The sequence below is a fragment of the Coenobita brevimanus genome, chromosome 7, assembly GCF_032717465.1.
Source record: "Coenobita brevimanus isolate Jiangsu-jjx chromosome 7, ASM3271746v2, whole genome shotgun sequence".
NCBI lineage: Eukaryota > Metazoa > Arthropoda > Malacostraca > Decapoda > Coenobitidae > Coenobita > Coenobita brevimanus.
In genome coordinates, this window is record NC_136960.1 from 3,213,993 (window position 1) to 3,221,438 (window position 7,446).

The window sequence follows — 7,446 nt, forward strand, 5'->3', positions numbered from 1 at the left end:
CGTACCCATTAACCCTCTCAGTGTACCGTACCCATTAACCCTCTCTGTGTATCATACCTATTAAGTCTCTCAGAGTAATGGAGGATGGGAGTAGAATAATGGAAGATGGGAGTAGAATAATGGAAGATGGGAGTAGAATAATGGAGGATGGGAGCAGAATAATGGAAGATGGGAGTAGAATAATGGAAGATGGGAGTAGAATAATGGAAGATGGGAGCAGAATAATGGAAGATGGGAGCAGAATAATGGAAGATGGGAGCAGAATAATGGAAGATGGGAGCAGAATAATGGAAGATGGGAGCAGAATAATGGAAGATGGGAGTAGAATAATGGAAGATGGAGAAAATGCCATGTGATGAAAATATGGGAGAAAGCCTCAGTTACATTGATTTAGAAGAGAACTTAGTAAATGTGCAATCATTGGCAAAAATTGGAGTCCTTTCAGTCACCCTGGGAAAGTATTGACCAATCGTAAATGTAAGAGAGAGAGAGAGAGACCTTCCATGTATAAAAACTTTAAACATTTGTACAGTCGCCAGCAAAAGTTCGTGTGCAGTCCGTAAATCCATAGTCTCAGGGAAGTAAAAGAAAATGGAAGATGGGGGGGGACTTGTGAGATAAGAACATAGAAAATGGGGGTGTGACAGGCTAATAGGAGGATTATATATGTATATGTAATTGTACGGTCGCCAGGTAAAGTTCGAGAGAGAGAGAGAGACTTAAAATAATCGGTTCCCAGTCAATCTAGAAGCCTATAGTTACAGTGGTTTACTATTTTCAGGGGAATTGGAAATGTTAGAGAGGTAAATGTCATAAGAGAGAAATAAGAGAAAATGGGAAGTGGCATCGAACAAGGGGAGGACTTATTAACTGCACAGATATCAGCAAAAAATATATATATAGAAAGTAAATGAATATATAAATAAATAAAATAAAAATAAAATTCGTCTCCTCTCAGTCATGGAAGAAACTCATGATTATAGTAGAGATAATGACTAACTATAGAGGAGTAGAATAGTTGAAAATGGGAGTGAATTGTGGGATACTGATATAGAAGATGGGAGTAAATATCATGGGGAACTAATCTAGAAATTCTTTAAACTGAGAGGAAATTGGGAGTGATTAATATTTTATTTGATTACAAAATAGGTTAAGTAACATTGGCACGATGATGATTATAATGATGATGATGGTGGTGGTGACTTTTATGTCGAAAGGGATTGCATAAAGAACTTGATGATGGTGATAATTTTTTTCTAAATCGAAATGGGGTGCATAAATAACATACATTCGCATATATATTAAATACTAAAATCAACTAAACCCATTTTCCTGAAACGTGGCCTAAAATTGCTGTACCTCCATCCTCACTATTTTTAAAGATTAGCACTAGAACACGATGCTAGTCACAAAGAAGTGCTGTGGAAAAGGATATGGAGCTACGTAAAGTAATCTGCCTAAGGACGAAAATCTGGACCAAGTTAAGGTAAAAGAACTGAAGGAAGGATGAAGTGTGAAGGACCCTAATTTCCTAACACCTTTTCCATGGTGATTTATTATGCTCGTTACACCCCTTGTATGTTTGATGCGAACTTTGTCGATATAATAATGATAGAAATAGCGTGGAAGAGAATTTTTCAGTTCAATATCCTAAATAAATCGCTAAGGCACAGATGTTACGGAGCTTCCTGTGTCACTTTAAAAAAAAAGCCTCAACTGACGAGCATATCTAACACACACACATACACACACACACACACACACACACACACACACACACACACACAAAACCTAATTTTCTGAGGGAAGAAATATCAGCTTAGAGAATGAAGACTGAAGAAATTATCAGTATCGCCCTACATCACACCAGGAAGTAAGTATTTTCATCCCTCAGTAGTTTGCTCTCTGTAACGGAGCCCAATCCATTTTCATCGAGCCTTACCACATGTTAGTTTAGGATGTTTACAAAACCACATCAAATCCCTAAGAATTAACAGCGTGATTCAATACATTGTACAGTTCAGAGTCAACTTTCTTCCGTAACGTTTCTTCCGCAAATTAAAAGTAAGCGAGATATTGTGGAGTCGCTGATGTGTGCTTGTGCTGGCAGTTCGCATACATTACGTCTATTAAAAGCGATGCGTCTTTGTTTCTTGGTTTAGTTGGGCTTAGGCGGTGTGCTTTTGTTTTCACTGGTACATTATGGTTCCGGTTCAGCCAAATAGAGTGCAAGACGTGGGTCTTTCGTGTTTTTACATTGGAAATCGGAGTCAAGATGGTCCCTGCCGACGACTTGGGGTTAGATTAGAAACTGGCCTCTGTTAGGCTGGAATGGCACGGATCAAGGTTAGGTTAAGTGGCGTTTAGGTAGGCTGGTACCTAAAATTGCTTGAAATTACTACGTCTCTGTTTTTTTTTCTACATTGAGGAAAAAATAGTTTGGGGTTAATGTTTACAAAGTCTTAACACTAAAAAGACCCCACAGTATCTTCCTTATTTACTTATTTTTTTATTTACAGAAGCAACGTCACAGAAGAAAGGTGATCTAGAACTGTGCAACGAATTGGTTTACTTTATTATTTTTGAGGAACCCGCTGTTATGGTTTTGTCAACATTTACCCCAGGTAATTCATACACATGTAGTTTTTTTCCAAAGTGCCGAAAAAAGAAACAAAGGATAACGACGAAACAAGCGTAGGTGACCTTACGCGAGAATGCCTAAAACTTCTCTTAACACATCTTAAGTGACAAAATATTCCTGTGTATTGGACGTCAGTATTCTCTTGCATCGAAAAAAAGATAACTAACGTAAAAAAGGAAGTTGGTGTATGCAGAATAAATCGCCGAGGAAAAGATGTTAGGGACCCTGCCTATCGGACATAATTTCGGCCATAAGAGAACTAATAATGGTACAGTCATCAAAAGTTCTTATTCATTTATTCATCCTGGAAGCTCATGATGATATATGAATAAATAATAAATTAAATCGACTAAAAGGACATATAATCAATTGTACGGTTACGGGCAAAATTTCGTTTTTTTTTTTTTGTTTTTTTTAAGCCGAAAAATGAATGAAAATTTTTACATAATGAAAAAGGAAAAACGAAATAATTGTAAAATCACCGTCAAAAGTTGAGGTACATATAGTCAGTCGTGAAGCCCAAGATTACAGTATCTGTCAGATCGCAAGATAAAAAAGAAAAAGAAAAAAGAAAAAAAGATGGCGAGAAATACCATGGTCTCGAAATATAGACCGGGGACCAAAAGTAGAATTATTTCTAATTGTGTGGGGTAGAAATCTATAGTTTTCTTTCAGTCACCCCGGACAACTAGTGATTACGGCAGATGTGTAGTTGTAGAAAGTGGAAGGTGGTGGTCAGTGACGAAGAAAGAAAATGGAACATAAAAAACGGGAGGGACACCTAGGGGGAACTTGGTACTTGTAAACTCATTGGCAGAATTTTATATCTTGTTAGTCAGGCAGGAGAGGTGATGACTACGTAATGTCTGTGATTGTAGGGGAGTGACGTGTGATTGTGAGGGAGTGACGTGTGATTGTAGGGGAGTGACGTGTAATTGTACGGGAGTGATAGACTGGAGAATATACAGTAGGTAATTGCCGCGTGATGAGAGTATAGAAAATTGAGTGACACACACACACACACACACACACACACACACACACACACACACACACACACACACACACACACACACACACACACAAAGCCTAATTTTCTGAGGGAAGAAATGTCAGAATAGGGGATGAAGGTCGAAGAAATTGTCGGAATCACCCGACGTTTTATCACCCAAGGGAGTAAATATTTTCGCTTTTATTCCCCTGGCTAGGCGATTTTTTTTTTTTTTTTTTTTTGGGGGGGGCTTATCCCCTTCTGAAAAGCCACTCAAAAAATAGAATAAAGTCTTGTGGCGTTAGCAAGAATAGACTAATTGAGAATACTAACATCAAATGGTGAGTGGGCATTAATTTTGTGCTTTTATTCTCATTGGGTATGATCGTGGAAATTAGACTTTACCGAAATACCGTAACACCCGCGGACGTGTAAAAAACACCCCCGGTAACACCAGTACACCAGCCTTGTGTGGGATAACTCTGGTGTGTATTCAGTATGGATTATGGGTGTTAGCGCCGAAGTGGTGGTATGTGGAGGTATATGCTGCGTAGGACTGGTGGACGGGCTATAAAATCCAGTGCCCAGAGAGAGAGAGAGAGAGAATATGTGCTGCAGTAACCCCCATACTACTAGACGTCCTTCCTAACTGACATTCATAAAATCGTCTGAAAGTAACAAACCATTAAATTAACGTTTCCAGATTTAAGGGGTTAAGATGAGCTTCATAATAGTGAAAAAATAAAAGTTAATAAATATGAGCTGAATAAAATCGTCTGGGAATAGCAGAAATCCAAGGTGGTTCATATATAACGCCACACTTCCACACCTCCGGACGATTTTTTGTGTTTTTGGGACGGCTTAGTGTTCTTAGTGTCTACGTTTCATTATTTATTCATTTACTGCTCCCACTGCCACACCCACGCCCATACCAGCAGACTGAGCCGCCCCCCCCCCCCCGGTGCATATAAGGTACTGCCAGGTGTTTTGCTAGTCGAGAGTTAAAAATACAGTATTTTCCATGTCCGTGGCATCGAGGGCAACGTAACACTTCTTCCTAAGCGATTTATTTTACTTATCACAACATTCCCCTCTGTTACTTATATCTCTTTAATATGAACATAATTTGCATCAGTAAAACGCAAGACGATACCGATGTGTAATACGCAGAATAAATCACTAAGGAAGAGGTGCTACGGATTCTGTGAGGCTACATGCAAGTCTCGTAAGTGTTCTAGGCGAAATGTTAGACTTGAAGACTAGCAAAGGAGGCGCTGATCCCACTAGACTCCTTTCACTTTAACCTGGCCTAAAATTGCCACCTCCTTACCTTGAATCTTGAGTTGTAACAGTAGATTAACACTACATTATGATGCTAGTCACGAAGAAGTGTTTTGGAAAGGATGAGGATGGAGAGCTGTAGTTTTTACTTAATTAAACTGTGTGAAAGAAACCGCAAAATGACGTAGAATTCTGGGCCAGTGTTAAGTGAAACAACAGTCACGAAGAAGTGCTATGAAAAGGGGTTGAGCCGTAGCATTATCTTTTTTTTTTTTGCCGCTGAACTACACGAAATATGCTAAAACAAACACACACACACACACACACACACACACACACACACACACACACACACACACACACACACACACACACACACACACACACACACGAAAATCTGAGCTAATTTAAAGTGACCAAAAAAAGTACTCGAGTCAGTTCACCACCGACAAGCAAAGTTGAACCATAGCATTGTCTCCTGTGCCACTGAGCTACGTGAAATAAGCTGCCAAAGGACGAAATTCTAGGCCAAGTTAAGGTGAAATTACAATAGTTAGATCGCCACCCACGGGCAAAATGTCACCACAAGACTCAGTGATGGCTTGGTAGATTCTTACTGATCGCTGATGGAATATTTAAATCACATCACTGAGGGTTTTTTTCTATCATTTTTCAGACGATTTTTTAGCTTGACTTTTCGATTTGGATTTTTTGAACTAGAGGGATTAGATACTAGACTCTTGTTGCTCTCCTAGTTAGTCTCCAGAGCTGAATGAAACTGTCTAGGGTCAGTAAGAATGGTCTAGCTACTTCAGATATGTGACTGAAAAGACCAATACAAACAGGCGACCCTAAATGTCAAAGTTTGGCTACCACCATCACCACAACCACCACCATCACCATCACCACCACCACCATCACCACCACCACCATCACCACCACAACCACAACCACAACCACCACCCTCGTCGTTGTCATCGTCATTTTATCATTATTCATTACTCGTATTTATCATTCATTTTGCCTTCATTATTAACCACCACCATACCTAATAGCAAGGCCCTCACAACTGCATCAGTATTCTTTCACGTCACTGATAAGACTTCTCTATTCCTGCTACTGCCTGACGATTTCTTTAACTTGGAAAGAATTTATACAAGTAAAGAGATTAGTAAAGACTTTCTACTGAGTTTTTATTAACCCTTGAACATAATTATGAACTGAAAATTTGATATGTTCATAGGCTTCGCGGCGGATGAAAATTGCCGCTTAGTTAAAATAAATGAACAATGCGTAAAATATGGCCCATTTTTCATTGTCGGAAAGGGAATAGAGAAAAATAACTACAAAAAAATAACAATGCTTGAAGTGAATAAAAAAATAGTTAGATGAGTGAACAGGGCGCTAAGGTGGCTGTAGATTAATTAGTTTTTTTTTTTTTCTCTCAATAGATTAATTAGTTTCTTTCTCTATATATAGATTAATTAGTTTCTCTCTCTCTCTATAGATTAATTAGTTTCTCTCTCTATATATAGATTAATTAGTTTCTCCGTATACGTTAATTAGTTTTTTTTCTCTCTCTCTCTCTCTCTCTCTCTCTCTCTCTCTCTCTCTCTCTCTCTCATTTTTGGAGGGTTGTATCTAATCCCTCCACTTAAAATCGTCCACCATTCGCTGCCCAAAATCGTCTGGTGATAGCAAGGTGAAGTTAGAAATGAGGTATTCCGGGTGAAGGGGTGTAGAAACCTTGTGTATGAGAGAGAGAGAGAGAGAGAGAGAGTACCAGTAGCATGGTCAGCAGGGGAGCAAAGTTGTGATGGAAGTTATGAGAGAGAGAGAGAGAGGGGAGGAGGGGTGCTGGAGTAAGTCTCGAGTGTTGAAGGAGTTTGACCGAGAAAATATTTATGAGGAGAATCTGGAAGAAGGAGGGAGAAGAGAAGACGTGAAGAGGGAAGGAAATGAAAGAGAGAAAATGATTAAGGTACGTGTCAGAATAAGAGAGAACAGGAAAAGAGAAAGTTTAAAAGAGAAAGAGAGAGAAGACAGCAAGAGGAGAGGTGACACAGTAAAGGAGAATTGTTGGCAGAGTTACAGAGAATTAGAGAATTAAATGAGAGAGAGAGTTCAGCATCGTCACAGCGCGGGCTGAGCACCTCCCCACAATTTATAAGCCAAACTTTATTTTCACATAAGAGAACTGGGTAAGAATACTGAGAGTTTTGGGGGGGAGACTCAAATGGTCTTCTCTCGCTGCTTGTAAATCTCTGTATCACCTTAAGTGGTACTTTTGATAATGAAGGAGTATACTTTTTATCTTTCCCTTGCCATTTTATTTCTGTGTTCACCTGTATATGAGGGTTTTGGTGCAGGGGAGGGACGCCTTCACGTGGTGGCACTGATACAACCGAGTGACACCGCTACCTGGTTATATAAATGCCCCTCAACTCCTTTTCCATCCCCCAAAGATGGTTGACTAAAGAACACCAACTTCATCCTGTATTTCATCGTTTTCACATTTCAGATGAACGTGGGG